Below are 21680 nucleotides of genomic sequence, written 5' to 3' on the forward strand. Positions count from 1 at the left end.
GCTGGCGCCCGTCTCGGCCCCGGGGTTAAGCCCTGGGTCCCGGCGGGCGCGGCCGGATCCTTCCCCGCGCCGACGCGGGGGCGGGTGGGGGCTGCGGCCGCGCTAGAAGGGAAGGTGGAGGGGGGCACTGGCACCGCATCCCGGGCGAGTGCCCGGCATCACCTGCCAGGTGAGCCTGTGACCCAGACAGGACCACGGGATCCTAGAAGGGCAGCACACCTAGAAGGGCTGGAAGGGACATCTGGAGATCACCTAGTCCAACCCCCTGGGGAAGCACATCTGCTACTGGGGGGGTGAGGGGGAGACCTTCCCCCTGGAAACTGCTTCTACCCCCCCCCCATACACATTGATCCTGAGCCCCCTCCACACTGGAGGGGATGAGGTGAAGTCGGTTATTTACTCCCAGTTCCTTCTTCCCGGGTCTTTATTCCTGGTTCCTTTTTTCAAAGCTAAACTATACCGAATAAAAGTTTGTTATTAATGAATTACACATCCTAAAGAGAGAGAATTTCATTAGCTATGCATAAGTACTAATTAATATTTAAAATAATATCCCACATCAAGTACAGAGCCCTAAATGAAGGTCAGATTAGGATGGGATTATGGGGCAAAATACTTTTTGGTCCATCCCAAATTTCCTGTCAATGCCACTGGAGGACTGTTCCAGAGAAACCTGATCAAAGTCCTGCCTGGCTCAAAGCATGGTTTGGCCAAGCCAGGCTGCCAATTGACAGCACCCATGCTCACTGTACTAAATATAATCAAACAAGGAACTGTTTTTTGGGGCTGGGATTATGGCTAGAAATCCTGTTTGGGCTACCTCACAGTATACTTCTGTGCCACCTGGAGACTCTCCCAGACACATCTGACCAGAGTCTTGCCTTGTCCAGAGTGCAATTTGTTTGTGCCAGGCTGCTAACTGGCAGCCCCCCATGCCTACTGTACTAAGTATAATGGCTTGAATAAGGAACTGGTTTTGGGCTGAGATTATGATTGGAAATCCTTTTTGGGCCATGTCATACCACGTCTCTGTGGCACCGGGGGACTGTCCTTGACAACTCTGGCCAGGGTCTTGCCCAGCCCAAAGTGCTGCCAACTGACAGTCCCCCCATGCCCACTGTACTAAGTATATGGGCTTGAATAAGGAACCGGCTTGGGCTGGATTTATGGTTGAAAATCTTTTTTGGGCCACCCCACACTGTGCCCCTGTACCACTAGGGGACTCTCTCAGACATCTTTGGCCAGAGACTTGCCCAGCTCAAAGCACAGTTTGTCTGTGCCAGGGTGCCAATTCTGAGAGAGAGAAATTCTCTCTCTTTAGGATGTGGAATAAGGAACCAGGAATATAGAATTGGGAATTGGGAATAAACAACCAATTTCAGCCTGATCTGGAAAGGTGGCCCTCAGCTTGCTGCAGGGAAACACGTTAACTCCTTTACAGCTGCTCCCATCTCATTACTTCAGTGACTGTGGGATAACTGAGAACAGCATCTGGGCCCAATTATTTCAGTGGAGATACTCCAGATTTACACCAGCCCATTTGACATGACAACCAGGCTGCCATGTGAGGAGAGGATTGCCTGGGTTCTCTTGTACCTATACCTAAATGGTGCCTTTTCTCTCATTAGCCAGACCCAGCTCCACAAGTTCTCCCCCACCGCTCCTTTGTCTTGCAAAGGCTGCTGCCTAGGATGGCACCTCCACTGAAAAGCCCCATGGGGTTGAAGAGCAGGGCGGGTTGGCAGGGGCCACTTACCCTGAGCATTGTCAAGTGTAAGTGATTTAAGCGTGTCTTCACTGTCTAACATCCAAGCCCACAGGACCCTGCTTGTTGCCATTCAAGACATTAAATAAACAGAGAGGCTTTGATTGAATCCAAATCCTTGAGTACATTAAACAGGCACCCAAATGCTGGATGAGGGGCATAGGACAGGACCACTGGACTGGGGATACTGGGCCTGTCTGAGAGTACTCCTGAGACAGGATTTACACCTGTAGGCACAACAGCAAGGGCTCAGGAGGTCAAGCGCAGCCCTCTGGCTAGCCCCAGGCTGATGACTCAGTTGATGACTCCCAGCTGGCAATTCAGGTCCAAATGATGCAGGGCTCCCCCCCAGAAAATGCAAGGGGCTGTTGTGTCTCTACTGTCTGTCCCACAGCCCATGTGAGGCCATGGAAAGACTCCCGCTGCTGTGATTGGGTGATAGGCTAGCATTCCCCAGGGCTCAGCACTGGCAGGCCCTTAGGGGATGTTCAGATGAGCACAGTCATGTGGTAAGTGGCACTGCAAACACGTTTGCAGCGCCACATACCGCACAGTCCAGTGTTCTCCGTGATGCAAGGGTGTGTTGGCCAAGCACGCGCTGTGCCCGGGTTTTTTTCCGCAGGATATCCAGGGGTAAAAAAAAAAAACGGAAAAAAAATGGAACAACACACTCAGCCAGCGCATGCTGCTGAAAAGCAGAGCCAGACCGCCCAGAGCCATTGCACTGCCAGCCAGCTGGCCCCAGCCTCCCCTACCCAACCAAGAGCAACTTGCTGCATACCAAAGCATGCGTGGCATGAGCATTCCCCAGCCCAGGGACAAGTAGCAGCGGCACAAAGTGCACCGCTGCTACTTGTCCTAGGAGAACCAAACGTCCATGCACATCTGGACATGCCCTTAGAGTCTGTTTAATTAAACCACTCATCACATTACTATATGAGCCACTATAAATTAACTGTTAGGCGCTCACGTTTTCACATGAAAAGTCAACAAAGCTTGGGCTCTTGCATCACTTACACCCCTTGGAAATAGAAAGACAACTGCCAGAACTGTACTAATAAATGGTGTCTCATATACATGATGGGATTTGTACTGCAAATGTTTAAAAGGATGATGTCTATTTCCCAATTGCTATATGCCCAGGCAACAGCAGTGAGACAACACAGAATTAGTCTCTTAATAGTTTCTAAGTAAGTGCTAATGTGAAGAGACTAAAGGAAGGAATAAAAGAAGGAAAAGAAAGTCCTCAGACCATGACACATGAACGAGCAAGTCAAGCTGTCCTGACTTTAAAAAGCTGTGAACATGATACAACACCTAAAAGCACTTTTGCCTGCTCCAATAATGGCAAATTTACCCCAAGGGAAAAAGGGGCTAAATGTACCAGGCTTTCAAATGCCTGCCTTTGAATGCAGAACCTGAGGTTCTTCACACTTTTGAATATACATATTTATCTGTGTCTACCCTGGCATGATTTGCTCCAGTCTCATGCCTCTGGTTCACCTCTTCCTTTATATGTCTACCCAAAATTAGGTTTAATCACAGCCTTTGTTGTTTTCATAAAATTCAGAGTGTAGACCCTCTTGTTGCAGGATAAAAGCCTTTTATTTCAGTACTTGCACAACTGATTCAAGCACAGTTAAAACAGAAACAGGCTTGCAAATTCTTTGGGAGCTTGTTTTGTGTAACAATGGCATAATGGACCCTGGAAGGAGTACTGCTACCACCACTACAACCTACAAAAGCATGCACACACAGGCCAGAGTCACACCTGGTCAATAACAGACATGGTTATTTAAATGCTGGTGTGTAGCCCAGTCCTAAATACATCACATAGCAATGGTCCAAATTCACTCACCATAAGGGCATGGGCACAATTTAAAGTATGCCACACAAATGAGGAAAAAAAATCCAAACAGCTTTTCTATTGGGACCATAAGTAAGAACAGGTGAGAACCAGAGAAGATATGTGGGATACATCATTACACCAACAAAACACTGCACCAACATACCTCTAGAACAAAGTACCAGCAATTATTCATATTTTTTCCCCTTTCACCCTTCCTCTGGTTCAAGCCTGCAGTCCTTATTCAAGTAAAACAGCTATCACCTGCTTATAATATTCACACCTTAATGTGGCCATAGGCAGGCAGGGGGAAAAATATAAATAAAAACTAATATATATAATATTCACACCTTAAATGCAAACTCACTATCTCCTCCTTGTGGCAAACTGGCTAAGTTGCAACCAGCAGCACACTTGATAAACAAATGCCCAGCTGCAGAAGATGGGAAGTGGAAGCATATCAGTCACTACGCACAGCAAAGATGATCATCTTGATTGTTTCAGGTGAAAGAACAGTGTGTTAACAGCACCCTGTAATTATGGCTGGTCAGAGACACTTCATATTTCAATGTTTTTCACTGGAGAGTGCAGACTGTGGTAATCATTTTGCTTTGCAAAATCATATCAATATCACTAACATCTCCTCCTTCTTTCTTTCTTTCATATAGCTTTAGGAGCAAAAGCTATCATCACAGTTTTAATTCCAAATTCCCCTACCAGACCAGTGCCCTGCTGGAAAGAGAGTGTAACTCTAGGATGTCACCCTTAAACTTGTATCTGAGGCAAGATATTATTGTATGCCCCATGGTTTGGTCAGGGTTTCTGCAGTCATAGCCAGGTGAGATTTTTAGGTGCCAGGTGGCCACACTGGCTATGTCCAGTGCATATCCTATTAAGGGTTGTCCGCATGCTCCATGGAAGGTTGAAGCCTGGTTGTTGCACTACTGGGTCAGAAACAAGGGATAGGGACAGACATTACATATAAACCAGTTTAAGTGATCAAAAACTGGTTTAAACCTGTAACAAAACAGATGTTCAGTGCACATATACCAGTTTGAAAATGGCTGAAACCAGTTTAAGATAAACCTGGTTGAATATAGTATCAGATTGAACTGATTTGGGTCAAACTGGCTTATGCAGTGTCTGTCCCAGACCCCTTGCTGGTTTAAGATAAACCAGACACCCCCAGCATCCCAGTATGCTCTCTGGGCTGGACAAAGCTCTCTGCTCCACAGCAGAGCTGGCCCCTCCCCACTGCTCCCTGGCCAGAGCTCTGGCACAGACTGCAGGCATCTGCCTGCTCCCCACCCCTCTCCTCCCCATCCCCACTGCCTTACAGACACCTCAGCATTAGCTAGCAGACCACATGCTGGCTACAGTCTGTGCTGTGGCAGGACAAAGGGAGAATCAATGGGTAGCTGGTAATGTCGCTTTGTTTTCTTAATGGGGTGATAAACACTGTTATCAATTCCCTGCTGGGCTGCTGTGTGGGGAGGTGACCCCTCCTTGATCAAAGCATCCTGCCAGGGCCTGGCCATGCCCCCATGAGCTCAGCACTGGGATGGAAAGGAAGGCTGTTCTAGCACCCCCTAGCTTCTAGCCTGAGCCACTGCAGGCATGTCCCTGCATTTCCTTGGTCTGTTCAGTTGGAAACCAGATCAACTTAGGCAGGTTAGACTAACCTGCAAAGATTGAATCAGTTCAGGCTCAGGCTTTTTGAATGCTTGTCCCTAGCTAACGTGTTTATTTGGGAAGGTGTTTTTGGGGAGGATGGTGACAGCCTTCTCATGTCCTACTCTGGTCTCTTGACTTCTCGAATTCCTTGATTTTCTCAGTTTTTGAATGCCTGGGTCCACAACTAATGTCACCGAAACAGGGACTGAACGCCTTCAACAGGCCTCCCAGTCAATGGAGCAAAACTCAAAATCGAAGAGATTACATCTCATTTAAGAAGAAAAACATTTTTTTAAATTCTAACAATACCAAAACTTCCTGTATCAATAATTTCAAAAGTATATTTGATTTTTTTGTTTTGAAATGACTTTTCATTCAAAATGTTTTATTTTCTATATATATACCATCTGTATATATAAGGTATAGATATAATTTTTCAAAGGCAAAATGAAAACAATATTTCAAAATGATGTTGTTAAAATCTTTTTTGACCAATCCAAAATTATGTTTTCAGAATTTTTCTTTTGTATATCAGTTCATAAATGTTGTCATTTGTTCAGATGGAGAACAAAGCTAGTCTTAAGAATCTTGAAACCTTGTATAGAAAAAGGAAATTCTTTTACATAGCTCTTTTACAAGTTGTGAGATGTTGAAAAAATTGTTTAAAAATAGACAAAAAGAACAACTAGCAAAAAAAGATGTAATCTAAAGAAAAATTATCTGCTGTGCTGAATCATCTACTTCAAAATATTTTATTTTTAATACCAGAATAGAAAATTCATTGCACAATGTTGCCAATTTGTGAATATTTCCTTGTAGAAGACAAACAGAATAAACCAATGCTTCCCAGATTAAAATTATGTTAATTAAGATTAAGATTATGTTAAATAGGATTTAAATTTAAGATTTAAAAACATTGCACAGAGGTTGTGATTATCGCCAAACCTAAAATTTCAGACCCATAAAAATTAGAGTTTAAGTTAGATTTCATAAAATAAGTCTAAATGATCTGATTTAGGTATTAAATTTCTTTAGATAGCTTGTCTTTTAACTAATTTTAACTCCCCAAGAGTTAACCTATTCTCAAATTTTTAGAAAAATCCATTCACTATTCAAAGAGTGAGGGTTACAATTTTGGGGAAGATACAATTTATTTTCAATATGTAACAGAATGGTTTGCTTTAACAAACATCAATTGTGAAGCTGCAAAGGAATCTTCCACAAAGTTTTGGTGAAGTTAACCTACTTTTTTCCAGAACACTAAGAAAGAGAGGCTCTCTGGTCAATTTTAACACAAAATAATGTTAATTGTGATTACCACAACTTTATTACATAATAAATATATAATAGCTCTTGTAACCATTGTTATGTGCTGCAGTGCCTGCCATGGGAAAATATTCATGACCATTTTTCCATATGGCAAATATAATATAGCAATATTATATGTTCCTGAAATATAATATATGCTCCTACTGTCTAGAATTTTGATGAGAAGATTGCCATCACATAAAACAAACAAGTTTTATTTCTCAATTTTAAAAATAATATATCCATAGTACTTTTTCCTAAATGAAGAAAATCAGTATTTTGTATAACTCCATTAATTATAAATGCAGTTTTCATTAGTAAAGATTTTTAAGAAAACAGACATCTTAAATGGGGAAAATTATCTGTTTTCATTTTGCTTTCATTAAATCAATAAATATTATTTAACAGTGATTTTTTTACATTTCATCTATGTATTAATATCAGGGGTATTTATTGAGTTATGTAACAAAATCTGTGAAAAACTGAAAGCTGTAGTGACAGTCTATATTATACTTCATGGTAACTTACTTTACAAGGAAGTTATACTTATTCTAAAGCTAAGAATTGTAATCCCAGGAAATTCAGAAATTCAGTGTTAACATTAATTGAATTTAAAAAATCCAAAGAGACTAAAATCTGGAAATGAACTCTTAAGGTACCCAAGCAACATTAATTCTTCTTTTATAGTGACACCGGCAATAGCCATATGATTGCAATTAAGCCATTTTCTTATCTGTGGTCCCAAAGTAGGTTAAACCAATGTTAAAGAAAGGCAGTTTCTTTTCCCCCCTGCTTCCACTTTTCTTACCCCTCCTCTTCCTTCCCCTCCCAATATCACTACAAGGCAGATATTTGACTTTTGCATGCCAAAGCAGTATATTTCCAGAACTTATGATACCATGACAACGAAATGAAAAACTCAACTCTTAAAATCAGCAGCCTGGCTCCATAACTAGAGACAGAATTCTATTTCACTTAATAGATGACCAAAATTCAGCTTGTGACCAACTCTGAATTATCAACTGAAGTGACCCACTGATTCTGTTACCTCTCTGGGTGCATATGTGACTCCAACCATAGGAAAAGGGAGACATCTGAGCATCTTTGGATGATGATCCTATTCTTATAATGGGGCACTTATATATTCAAAGTGGGGTAATAGAATCAACCCTATACTTTGGTTGGGTAATCCAGTGTTAGTTGCAAGTTGCACTTTGATCCTCAAATACGAGAAATAGAAGTTATCCTAAATTCTTATAATCAAATAACTCTTGCCATAGGATCACTGGAGCACAGAGTTAAAGTTGTTTTGGTGCCTCAGGGGAACAAACATTAGACCGCTGACAGACAGAAAAAAACCCCAGTGCTTTACTGGAGGAGGAAGCACATTAGTTCAACTTGGCTCCCCAGCATCTGTATAGATCACACATTATTCAATTTTTTAACCATTTTTTATTTCCTTACACTTTTATTTAAAAGCTTTAAAGATATATTTTCTTATTTCTTTGTGTAGGTTCCTAACACCTTCTTAAGAAACTGTAGCAAGTGCAATATTCAATATAACATATCTGTCATTTAAACAGCACAGACTAACAAGAATGAGATGTCTCATTTGCCTGCTTTACTGTGTAAAAAATCTACCAAGTTTCAGATGCTGTTTCAAGTTGTCTGTTCCCATTGCTGTAGATATCCATAATGTGTGTCAGCCCCAGAAGATTCCTTGGAGGGCAAAGTGAGAGATCAACTAGAGGTCAAGTGAGTACTGTTTATAGATGGTTAACTGAACTGACAGAGAACTATAGTAGTGGCTTCTTGTTACAACATTTTAAGATTTAAACTTGCTTCCCTGGGAGTTTCGCATCTGACTTCAATGGAAGCAAAGCTGGTCTGTTAGGGAAGAATTTTCCACTGAAATCCCCCCAGTTGCTTTCATCCTAACCTGGCCTAACCTGTCAAGGAGCCCCAAACTATGTACATTTCCTTTGGTTTCAAGTTTTGTGACAATATAATTCTTGGACCACATTTGAAAGTTTGGAGCGAATCTGAGCCAAGTTTTGCCTGAATTACTTCTCTCCCCCAAGCAAGCAGATGCCCAAGGGGAATTTTAGCCAAGATTGTACAAAACTTTCCAGCTTTGCTTGGATTTCACTTTGAAATTTCAGGTTCATTGAGTTTTCAGGACTCTCTAAAAACCAAAATAGTTGTTTTAACAAGAGACTCACTATCACCTGTGCAAAGAGAAACCATGAGGTTTGCACAATGCTGAACTCAGCTCCAACATCTGGATCTCCCCATGGGACACCCCTACTTGTGAGGAGAGCAGAGAATTAGAAGTGCACATCTGAAAGGAGAAAGCATAGCTGGACTGAAACTTTGGTTACCATCTCATTCTATTTACATATTTCCTTTATTCTCTTTGGAGTTGACCCTTCACTGCTTCTGCTGGGATCTGGAAATGGGCTTGATGAATGAAAGCTGGAATTCAAACACCTGAAACCCTTCAAGACATTCAGGTCCACAAGTAAACTTCCCAGAAATTTGCTCTGTCAGCCACATCACAGTTCAGAAGCTGGAGAGTCCAAGTATCCCCTAACAGCCACGTGGGCCAACTTGACATATTTCCCTAAGCAGCAGAAGGGGAAGGTGTAATGTACAGGCCAGTTTGTATATGTCATACTGCCCTCTAGTGACTGGAGATTAGAGCTGATTAAAACTATTTTTTTAAAGAAAAACAATACCACAAAAATGTATGTAGTGTAACAGTAGACTAGGAAGAGGATTTCGTTTCCATCATTTTAAAGGAATTCCTTTTGGTTTCTCAAAAATTCCTATGGATTTTCTGTCTACATTTTTAGTTTTGAAAACTGAAATATTTAAAGAATTTTGTTAAATGTTGAAATAAAAAGGTCAACTTTGAAATGTTTTTCTTTTAAGAAATCTTTCAGTGTAACAGATAACATTGTAAATAATGTACTGATAAATAAGGGAAAACTATTGAAAATAGGAAAGTAAAAAAAGAACAAAATATGAAAACTTTTTTTTTCAAAAATTGAATTTGGGGGGGGAATGTGCTCATTAAAATTTCCTTTTTCGAGAAATAATGCCAAATTTTTATTTAAATTGTTTTCATAAGAAAGTTTTTTACTTTTCTACTGGAGACCAAGAGAAGATAGAAGCCCTACTAATGTTAAGCTAAAAGAGATTTTCCTTCAGGTCTGGTGCTGGTGACTTGACTGACATTGCTGACATTGAAAGTCCTGAGGTCCATTCCCAATGAAGTCTGTGCGTGGAACAACTAGCAAGCAGGACATCTGCAAGATGCAGTCCTGGGTGGATAAGAAAGATGAAGGGAATGAAAGGACTTTTTGGCTTCCTCAGAGGCTCCTGATCATGTGCAGCACAAGAGCTGTTAGATTAGGGAGTACGATCTCCCATACCTGCAATACAGTACATGGCCTTCCTGACTGTTACAGTTCATGGGGGACATAGGGTTATTTTCTTTGGTTCTGAATTGGAAGTTTGGCTCCTCAACACCCAGCTCACACATGTGGACAGAGGTATCAGAGCCCAAATACCAGACAAAACTAAAATGAGACTACATATTAGTCAAAGCCACAGACACAGACTTGAGATTTCCCAAGGTCTAGGGCATTTGGAGCTGGGAATTCAGCCAGATCAGTTAGAAACTAAAGGACCCAGCTGCAAAGTTCAGCCCTGGGGTCAGGCTCCCTTAAAATGCTAAAAATGAGATGGGATTGTTTGGCTCTAGGACTTAAGCTGGAGCCCATCTCTGTTTGAAACAATCCAACCTGGGATGGCTCTGAGACCACCCAATCTTGCACCTCCCCAGACGGAGAAATAAATTTGCACTGCATCTGACCATGTTCATAGGAGTCCAAACAAGATGAGTTTGGAGAAGTTTTGTGGTCAGGGACACCCTGTCTCCCATGTGTTCTGCTTTCCCCTCTCTTCCCCCTGCCCCCCTAGAATCCTCTGTGTCCTCCTTGCCGTCTGTTACGCTGGTGTCTTGTCTCTGCTGCCACGTAGGGTGTGGGACCAAGGAAGGAAACATACTGCGTTAATGCCTATTCCTTTAACCATACACCCTGCCAGACACAGCAGGGAAGGTTTGATTCAAAGTGACAGTGACTGGATATGACCAACATAAGAAGGGCAGGACTTAGGGGGAGGAGCTTTTCCATTCTCCCAGAAATCATGGGGAAAGAAAAGCTGGGGGCACATTTCTGAGGGAAAGAGATGAAAAGAAAAGGCCTCCCCTTTTTCCTCCCACTGGTTACACGCATGGGCGACTGGTACCTCTTGAGTCTGGGGGGGCACCAGCGGCTGATTGCCGACCGGGAGGAGGGGTCCCCCATTGGCCAATCACTGACACCAAAAGCACCAGCAGCAAAACTGGAAGTGCCGGCGGTGCTTCTCTCGGTGCCCCCACTCCCTTGCCAGCACCGATTTTAGGGGGGCACCAGCCGGCGCTTCTCTTGGTGCCCCCACTCCCTGGCCAGCACCAATTTTAGGGGGGCACCAACCGGCGCTTCTCTTGGTGCCCCCACTCCTCTCGGCACCCCCACTCCCCACTGCCCCCCTTACATGTTGCCTATGGTTACACGTATGTTCATATTAGTGAAATCTAAGTTCGGGACTATTTCTGTGGATGTCTGCCAACAGAAATGAATTAGCATGCATGTGTGGTATATACCACAGGGACTGAGGTGTTGGACAATAATCTATTTTGAAAATTGTTTGCAGTGAAAATTGTGCTCCAGGCTGCAAGCAGCTGTTGACTCTCAGATGGACACAGAGATTGGGAACACAGCTTGTTTATTGTGGTGGAAATGTTTAATCTGCTGGAAATGTACTGATGCTCATCAGCAAAAGTTGCCACATGGTAAACAATTGTTTAGCTTGCAAAAAGCAGTCTTTAACATCACTTAATTTATGCATCAATCAGACACTGGGTATTGTGCAGAGGCATAACAGGCCAGTACTGTGCCCTGGGCAGTCCTCCATTTCTCCTGGATCCAGCTCTGGCAGCAGGGAGGGTAGAGCAGAGTGGCAGCACAGAAACAGAATCCAGAGGCTCTCCGCTCCTTGAGGGAGAGTGTAACCTCCTAGGCCAAGATACTGGGTGGAGATGTCATCGTGATCCCAGGCTCCGTATGTGCCAGTAAGTTGAAAAGGTGCTGTTGTCTATGTCAGCAAAGAGTGATTAGGATCTAAACTGTGATCCCCAAGATCACCCATCCTGCCCTGCATGTGGGGCATGGCAAGAGGTGGGATTGTGGATCAGATCCCATGCCACCATTAAATTAACATCTGCTACGGGCCTATGTGGAATATTTCATATATTTCCTTAGATACTATTCAGCCAAGCTATGTATCATTAGGTCATTTCATTTTCTCTTTTAGGTTAACTGCCCTGATAATTTTTTAATCTAATTGCATCACAGCCACAGACAGGACAGACATTGGCTACCATGTGCAGGTGGATATGAATTTTTAAATATTCACAGCTTGGTTTTGGTTCTTTGGGGGGGGAGTCTTTGTTTGTTGGTTGGTTTTAATTTGGCAAGGTACACACATGTGAAAGACAAATTCAGGATAAACTCTGTTATGAAGTGTACCTATTTATATTCCACATGAAATATGGCCAGGCAGCTTTTTGTTTCTCCTCATTCCCTTTCTTTTCCTTTTGTGGGAAAAGTATATTTTTCCCAACCACATAACATTCAAGAAGTGACAATGGTTTTTGCTTCAATCATTCTAGAAAAATTTACTTTGGGCAAGAAAAGAAAGAGTTTTGCTATCTTAATTTTAGAGGCTGTGGTTGGTTCCAATATACCTAATTCACTAAATTGTATTTAAATAGCCACGTTCACTGGGTTAGAAACCTCAAACTTGGCTTGTTTTGTAGAATTGCTTGAGATCTAAACAATAGGCTATATTTGAAGAAAATTGGCTGGGTGACTTTAAAATTCTGCACATAAACATTGATTTCATGCATTCCCACAAAAGATACTTAATGCAAATTATTTGAACTCATATAACTGCAAAAATACTTTAACTAGAAATATGAACATTATCTTGCTTTTCATACAAAGTTTAACTCAAATGTAAAGAACATCAGCCTAGCAGAATAAAGGAGCTACTTAAATTTGACATATTTACCATTTGTATGTCATTCACGAAAGGGACACAGTTTTCCACTGTACATGTTTATCACCACTTTCCCAGTATTCATATTCAGACGATTTACAACTGAATTTTTAAACTTAGGACCAGATCCCCAAATCTGTTCCAGCCCTTATTGCAGTCACAGCACCATAAAGGGAGAGAAATTTCTTAAGAGCTCTGTAGCTGGAATTCTTTAAGTTTTGGGGAATCACCTGTCAGCCACAAGCTAACACATTCAACTCCACAACCATATTCCATCATACTGGCAGGTGTTGGAGGCTGAAAGGCTGTGTAACCAGAACCGGAGCATACTGTGTTCAGCTATTCAAGGCTCTTGGATGGCCACTAAGGGAGTATAGTCAGCCAACAAACCCTATAGGAAACTACAGGGCCAAGAAACTACAGTTAGTTCCACTCCCAATACAAGTTTCATGCTGCAGAAAATGTAGTGCTTAAAGATTCATCTGGTTTTGTACTACAGCAAAATCATCATGCCAAGTTTCTAGTTTTTTCCAGTGCCTTTTTCTATTTCCTTGTAATTCAAAAGCAGAAGAAGGAATTTTGATCAGATTAAAAATAAAATAAAATAACGGGCAAATGTTAAGAATTGAAAATTTCAGCCAGGTGAAGAGTTTGGAAAGGTATCTGAAAACAAAGGGTGGTAATGGACACTGTTTTGCAACTTTAGATATAACAAGAGCCTATTGCAATATCTCCAGGAAAAATTTAAAAATATATCCAGTTTAGCTGGAATTAACTGTAAGAGTGCCTATCAATAACTGAAGAGTAAAAACCACAATGTAGTTATTAGAATTATATGATCATAGAATAATATGATTTTTAAAAAGCAAGGGCCAAGAAAGCTAGTGGCAGTTAAACTTACTAGAAAGTAAAACATGACAATCTGGATCATGGATTTGGTCCCTGAATGTAAAATCAGGATTTATAACTTGAATTCATCTTTCTCTCTGACAGAGTGTAACTGACTGCCTTTCAAATTGCAGAGGTGTACCTAGTAGGGTTTGCATCCTGGGCAGCTATGGGCTCTGGCTGGTGTCCAGATCCCTGGGGAATGATGGCAAGGGTGTCTAAGCTTCCAGCAGCTTTAAGCTTCAGCTGTGACTAGAGGGGAAAAGAGGCAGGGGATGAAGCTAGAGGGGCTTTAAGGTCCTGACAGGTAAGGGAGGAGGTGTTTCCCAATTTAAGATTTAAGCCTCTCACCTGCTCCACCACAAGTACTACCGAATGCCATTCTGCATGAAGATATAAAACCCTTAATTCAGTGGGGGACAAGGGGGTTCTCCCTGCTTTCACCCCCTGGTTCCTTCCCCTGCTCCCAGAACCTGGGCCTGTACCTACTGGAGCAGGAGCATAGCTATGTTCATTCTGGTGCTCCCCAGCCTCTATTCTAGTACCTTCCCTTCCCCAACTTTTTTACCTTGTAGCAAATGCTTTCAGTATTGTATGCTGAAATAAGCTCTGTGCTAGTAACATCAGGGATGTGTTTGTACTAGTCAATTCTGCACATATAAGACAAATATCCAATGCTTTCACTCATGTGAAGGTCTATGCGTGATTTACAGCATTGATGGTTCCATGCGGGTATATCTTTCTCTTCTACATTTCTTGATTGGGTTGTGCTTGCTGTCAAACAAATGATCTTAAAAGGAAGCAGTGAAACAAAAGCCTTCCGTATCTCCCTCAGAAAGTAGCTTTTTTTATAATGCAAATGCCCTGGCCAGGTGGGCTGTCTGCAGCTGGGATGCAGGGGTTAGAGTGCTTTTTATAAAGGTCATAAAACCCCTTGGGTTCAGTCTTTACTTGCAAACAAAGCAGGTGGTGGATGCTTTCTCCCTGCCTCTCCTGCCCCCACTCCTCCCCCCCCACTAATGAGTGTAAGTGAGAACCAAAACAAAGCTAATCAGAGCTTATCTATACTAGCAAAGAAGTCAGACTGATCACCAGTGCAGTGGCAGTAGTGGAAGCATTAAAACAATCTGGGCTCGAGGTTGGGGCTGTTATAACATGGTGGTAAAAATGCCTGAGTCCTGCTCTTAATATCTACAAGAATCCCTTTGTACTGATGTGATGGATCATACTTGCATCCTTGAGTTTTAATTTTTGGCCAGATATCTACATATCTACCTAGTCACCGTCACTATGCAACCTCCATTTACCACCTTATCTGTCTTATGATACAGCTTTCAATGATATGACCATATACTACTCTTTCCACAAGATGCTTGCTTTGGACAATGCACAGGATGGGCCCTGCTTAAGAATAAGGCAGCTCCTCAATGTTTCATTTTATCCTCACCATCCATTCCATTAACCACACACCTTCTGTATTAAATGTGGAATGATTCATTTTACCTGGGCTTTTTTGCAGAGTGGGTTATCAAAACAGCATCTGAGCACCTGACAAACTTTGATGGGTATATCTGCGTGGCAAAGCAATGCTATTACTCACACTTTATGTATAGGAACCTGATGCCCAAAGATATGAAAAATAGCATTTTCAGAAGCATCTGATTTAGACATCCACCACTGATTTTTGTTAGGGCAACCACTGACTTGTTACACGTGGCACTTGTTACCTCTTTCTCCCTTCTGAAAATAGGCTCCAGGAATCATAAGGAAGTGCAGAATACAGTGCTAGCTGTGGTTTAAGGGACTTGCCTCACATTACATAGAATAACTGTGTCAAAGGCAGTGCTGGAATTTAGCTTTGTAGAACTGCATCTCATTTTCATAATTATAAGGCCACCTTCACCTATGTGCAAGCCACACCTTGGAAGCATACTCATAGTAAGGGTTAGGAAAAGTTCAAATTACAATGAATGTTCTTTTTAAAGATAATCACATACACACACAAAGAGTACAGTACATAACTATGCTTGTACATATACACATGAGCACACACTCAAACCCTGTGTACACTGAATTGTGTACACATACATGTGTGTGCTCTGCATAGTGCACTTACTGTCTTTCTCATTCAACTATATTGGATATGGCCTGTTTTTGTGGTTGTATTTTACCCCAGTGTGTATTGTGTTGATGCACAAGCACAAAACAGCACAATGTCTACACATTTATTACCTTTACATTTCCATCCAGGCTACAGGTTTGGGGCAGGGGGAGGGTATTAATGATCTAGGGAGCCAGCAAGTAGCACCTCTTGGAAAACACATCGTGTATCCTAGGGGAAGTTCCTGGCTATAATTCTGACAATTATTCTGCAAGTCAGTTTTGGGACAAATAATAGCAGCTGCAACACACAGCACTATGCCTTATTTCTTGACTGACAGTGGTATGATACTGTTGATTTAGAAAGTATGGAAATATACAGATTGATCTGGCCTGCCCTCACTGTCACCAGAGTCAAGGAAGGAAATGGTTGGAAAGGAATGGGAAAACTAAAACTGCAAATGGAATTCTAAGCATTAAGAGTTCAAGGCTAGCAGATCCTCCGTAGCCTAGGACTGCTGTCTCCAGAGGTGCCCATACAGAAAGGATTATTTCATTGGATAATGGCCAAGTGAAAATGGGGTTTCCTTCCAAACCTCCTAGCCAGAGGGCTTTACTCAGTTTTAAATCCAGATGCTGTAGAATAAGATAAAATGGAGTTTCCCAAACATTTCCCCCTTTTCAGGCCTTGAAGGATGGATGGTAGGACCCAGCTTGTCAGACTGATAGCCCAGGGCAGCTATGCAGGACTTTTAAAGGAACAGGGGGAGGATCAGAAGAATAGGAAATGCCATGTGCCTGTCTTGAAAGGTGCTGAGCTGCTGAGAGCCCTTAGGATCTCACAGGAGTTGTTCAGCATCTGGCAGGGTCCGACTCACACTTATGTTTGCTGTCCTGAATGCTCTACCCTCTTAGTGTCCCTCCTTCTTGGCCCATTCTTTATCCCATTCCCTCTTTTCTATGTCTCTTTCCTTTCTCCTCTCTCAGTCATTCTTACACTCTTCCTTTAGGTTTTTATCCTTGCTTCTTCTGTCCCTTTCGCTTCTCAATTTCAACTTTCACTTCTTTAAGTTATGTGTGTGCTTAAGTGCCTTTCTGAATCAGCCCACTTGTGGTGATCTGAGAGCCAAAAAGACATGGCAAGTGTTTAAAATCCCAGGAAGAGTTTGCTATGGTGGCAGTTAGAAAAATATATTTTACCTGTAAATTAGGGATGTCTACTGTAGAAGTCAATAAGTTGTGATCTTATCATGAAATCTTCTGGTCTGGATACATTGCACCCAAGAGTGCTAAGGGAACTGGAAGACATCATAGTGCAGCCACTGGCAAGGATATTCAAGAACTTGTGGTGCTCAGGTGAAGTACCTGAAGATTGGAAGACAGCCAATGTGGTGCCTGTCTTCAAGAAAGGGAGGAAAAAAGACCCAGGAAACTACAGGCCAATCAGTTTGACCTCAGTCCCTGGGAAGATCTTGGGAAAAGTTATCAAAGAAACCATTCTTGACAGGCTAACACAAGGCAATGTTCTGAGAGATAGCCAGCATTGGTTTGTTGCAGGTAGGTCTTGCCTGACCAATCTCATTTCCTTCTATGACCAGGTGACGTATCACCTGGACAAAAGGGAAGAGACTGATATCATATATTTGGACTTTAAAAAAGCTTTTGACCATGATGTCCTTATTAAAAAATTGGGCAACTGTGGCTCTGACTACACCACAGTGTGATGGCTGGGGAACTGGCTCCAAGGTGGGACCCAGAGTGTGGTAGTTGACGGAACTGAATCAACATGGCACTCGGTGACCAGTGGTGTCCCCCAAGGCTCTGTTCTCAGACCTGTACGCTTTAACGTCTTTATAAATTATCTGAACTCTCGTGTCAGAAGCAGACTGGCTAAGTTCACTGATGACACCAAACTTTAGGAAAGAGTATCCACACTTCAGGATAGGTTTTCAAGGTTGGTGGATGAAAACCTGATGGCATTCAATATGGAGAAATGCAAGGTGTTCCACCTCAGGGAAAATTAACCCACATCACACTTACAGGTTCGGCAATGCTACACTCGCTAGCACCACAACTGAAAGAGACTTGGGGGTCATGACTGACCACAAGATGAACATGAATAACCAATGTGAAACTGCAGCTGGCAAAGCAAACAGAACTCTGGCTTGTATCTACTGATGCATCTTGAGCAAGACCCAGGATGTCATCCTCCCACTGTATGCAGCCTTGGTGAGGCCACAGCTGGAGTACTGCATCTAGTTCTGGGCTCCACAATTCAGGAAGGACATTATGGAGTGGCTTGAAAGAGTCCAGAGGAGAGCCACACACATGATCAGAGGGCAAGAGAACAGGTCTTATGAAGACAGGTTGTGGGCTATGGGACTCTTCAGCCTGGAAAAGTGCAGGCTCAGGGGTGACTTGGTGGCAGCCTATAAGTACATAAGGGGTGTGCATCAGGATCTGGGGGAACACTTGTTCACCAGAGCACCCCAAGGGATGACAAGGTCCAATGGTCACAAACTCCAGCAAAACGGTTTTAGTCTGGACATAAGGAAAAACTTTTTACTATCCGAGCCCCTAAGGCCTGGAACAGACTGCCTCCAGAGGTGGTGCCAGCACCTACTCTGGACACTTTTAAGAAACATTTGGATGCTTATCTTGCTGGGATCTTTTGACCCTAGCTGACTTCCTGCCCCTTGGTCAGGGAGCTGAACCCGATGATGAGGTCCCTCCTAGACCTAACATCTATGAAATCCATGAAATGTATTAAACATGCTTATGGTGTCCTTTGAAAGGTCCCAAAGAGATGGTAACAAGCTGAATATTTTTTATGGAAAGTGTTTGTTTCCCATGGAATTCTTTATTTTTTGTCAAACAGAACAAAATAAAATAAAATAAGTCAGAACCCAAAAAGGTTTCAGATGAAAATGGAAAAAAAAATCCATTTTGGGGTTCTCCACACCCCATTTTCCATATTTAAAAAGAAAACCTTTTTCCAACCAGCTTAATTTTCAACCAGCTTTAGAGTTAAAGGCATGGTTTTTTAACTACTAAATTCATAAGTCTAAGGTTTTAACCAAAAGTCTAAAATTGACTGCCTATCTCTGCCTGCCTTATTATTATTATTATTCTTTTTTCCATTATTACTATTATGAATACAGGGTCTGTGCCTGTGCAAGGTGGTGCAAAATACTTAGACATGATATGGAACAGAAGTTTAGTTTTGAAAAATACATTTTGATCCCCTTTTTGGGGTCATACAGTTGGCTTGGAGCTGCTGCCTAGTTAGTTGTTGAGAGAACAGAGGGAATGAGAAGAAGAGATCGCAGAGACGTCTTTGAAATCATGACAGTGGTCAGCAGTACATCCCTGCTATGTTCTCATGACTCATCTTCCTGTAAGCAAACCAGGATAGAAAACAGTGTGGTGAAGTACAAGACCCTTGGAGTATGTATGATTGATTAGATCTTATGATTCATAAGAGGTCCACAGACAGAAGCCACAGGATGGGTTTCTCTTCAGGATGGGCAGGGATTCCAGCTGGGATGTTCTAGCCTTGCCTTTTTCAGTATAAATCTGATCAGTCTGGAGAGAGTAGGTAGTGGTTTGAAAGCAATATAATAAAACCTTTCTGTCTATTTGAGGAAATCTCTTCTCCTTCAACTACATACAAGAAGAGCCTCTGTCCTCACATGGTGCCTGAGGCTATACAAGGAGAGGGGTCCTTTCTGTATCATCATCCCCATGGTGGGGGTTGGTACTAGGAGAAAGAATGCCCAGGTCAAGATGAAGGGTCCTCTCCCCAAGGGGAAGTCTGATAATAGAGTGGTGCCTGTAGAAACCAGGATGCATTTTTGTACATAAATGCCCCTTGTTCCATATAGTGTAGGGAGCATTCCTAACCTGTTCTGTTAAAACCAGCTAACCTTACAGAAGACATTGCCTTTGGCTATCTGTAAGAGACTGAAATGGCTTAAGACAACAAGTAAAGGTTTTGTTCTTTTAATTTGTCAAATCAGATGGTGTGATTCATTCCAGTGCTGAGATGAAGCTTGGAGCTGCTTGAGCATCTGCAGTACTGCAGAGATCAGCAGCTGACAACACTCAAATTCATACTCTCTGACCTTGAAAACATCTGTATTAACATGCCTGTTTGGAGGAACACTGTCAACTTAAAAATAAGTATTTTTTTTAAAGAAAGAAAAAACAAAACAACAAAATAGAATTGGGCAGCTGCAAATCCAAGGGCCTTGATTTAGGATTTTAATCTATGGAGCAAAGAGTACAATGTGCTTCACAATGTAATGACAAGAGTGATTATGCAGCACTAATACAAAGTCTTACAAGATATAGTTTTCCCCAGTGTATGAAAAAGGTTTTTTTGGTTTTGTTTTTGAAGAAATTTTTTCTGTTGCAGATTATATAGGGTAATCAATGGGAGGTCTTATTCTTTCCCTTGTTCTCTCTTTCCTACAGTCTATTCTGGTAGAAGGGTTGTTCCCTCAGAACTGGGCTTTAGTGTTGGGCTGAGATTCCTGAAAGAAAGTATTTCCTTAATATTGTTTATTACTGCTTTTGTCCCAGATCTGGTATATGTAGTATAAATAAAACAAGTTATACTAGGGTTATGTCCATACTCTGATTTCCCACATACTGTTTTCTTCTCCCTGGAATGACAACCTTCAAGACCTGAGGCCTCTAATACCACTCAGCAGAGGTGTCAAGCAGATCAGTAATGCTGAAAAATAAATGACAAAAGAACCCAAATGAAATATACCTTAAGATTTAGAATATCTCAGGCCAAATCATTGGGAATCATGCTTCAGCAGTTGCCCTGCTTCATGGCTGGAGCCTCCATGGATAAGAAGTTGGATTGGGGGGTTTCCAATGTCAACCTTTTCTGCTCTGCATTAGCTGTGATGAATTTTGCATTGCTGAGTTATGCTTTCTTATATGCCTGCAGCTCTGTTTATTTTGAAATCTCTTTCTGGGATTGAGGAAATTTATGAGCCAGCAATATTTCTGCTTTAAGGCACTTCCCTTGCTCACATTCCTTCGTCTGGTCATTTACACGGGCAGGGACTGCTAGGAGAGGTCAGGGGGCGTTCAAGTGGTATCTAGGGCTCAGAAGGGGAACATGTTTTCTCACACAAAAATAAATAAAGGAGAAATATTTCCAATGAAAAAGAGGAACAAGGCTGTATTATCTGCCTAGGCCTACCACAAAACTGCAGGGTGCCCAATCCAGGAACATAATAATACTTAGCAACTGGCACATATGCACAAAACATATGCATCCTGTTAATCCCCTTTGGGCATTCCTATATTTTCAGATTCAAATGGAGAGAAGCTAAAACCTCCGTATACAAGATCCAAATGTTCCAGAGTGCAAGCCAGACCCATATCCAGAATTTTGCAAATGGGCCTTCTCTGTATGCTAGATGATCAGAAGATATCATAGTGATGTAAGTAAGCATCCCATGAGACAGAATTGTGGACTTGTGTCCCCTCTAGGACAGTTTACTTCTGCACATACCATGACAGCCCCTGTTGGGCCAGAGTTGGGGATATCTTTTCATGGGAAATACAGGACACAGAAAACAGATGAGCATAAGGGATGCACTTTTGATCTCTGGACTCTCAGTGAACTGTAGTCATGCCAAATCCCGAGCCAAGCCCAAATATGAAAACCGGAGCATATCTCAATTTTAAAAATGTTATTACTGTATTGACAAGCACCTCCCTCACAGCCCCCCACCAGCAAGCCAGCTCCTTACTCCCACTCCCCCCATTCCCAGGGGCACGGGGAGCGCATTTGAATCCCAAGCCACTACAGACAGTGTTTAGGCTACACACTGTAATGAGGGCACATATCAGTGCCTTGGGGATGGAGGAACTCCCACAGGCATGCTCTGTAAGATAGGGTCC

At 42.2% G+C, this 21680-nt stretch overlaps 1 long non-coding RNA gene across 2 annotated transcripts in view; it reads left to right on the top strand.

Annotated features, from left to right (window-relative positions):
- The window catches only part of LOC132251136 (uncharacterized), a 12117-nt gene extending 2605 nt beyond the window's left edge, over positions 1-9512 (top strand). The window contains exons 2-3 of one of the 2 annotated variants that reach the window (XR_009462989.1): positions 8280-8348; positions 9016-9512. This is a non-coding gene — a long non-coding RNA (uncharacterized LOC132251136). Of the gene's footprint in view, positions 1-8279 lie in introns of both variants that reach the window. The other variant, XR_009462988.1, reaches the window with a different exon arrangement.
- The last annotated feature ends 12168 nt before the right edge of the window (positions 9513-21680 follow it).

This window comes from Alligator mississippiensis, chromosome 6 (assembly GCF_030867095.1).
Source record: "Alligator mississippiensis isolate rAllMis1 chromosome 6, rAllMis1, whole genome shotgun sequence".
NCBI classification, from domain to species: Eukaryota; Metazoa; Chordata; order Crocodylia; family Alligatoridae; genus Alligator; species Alligator mississippiensis.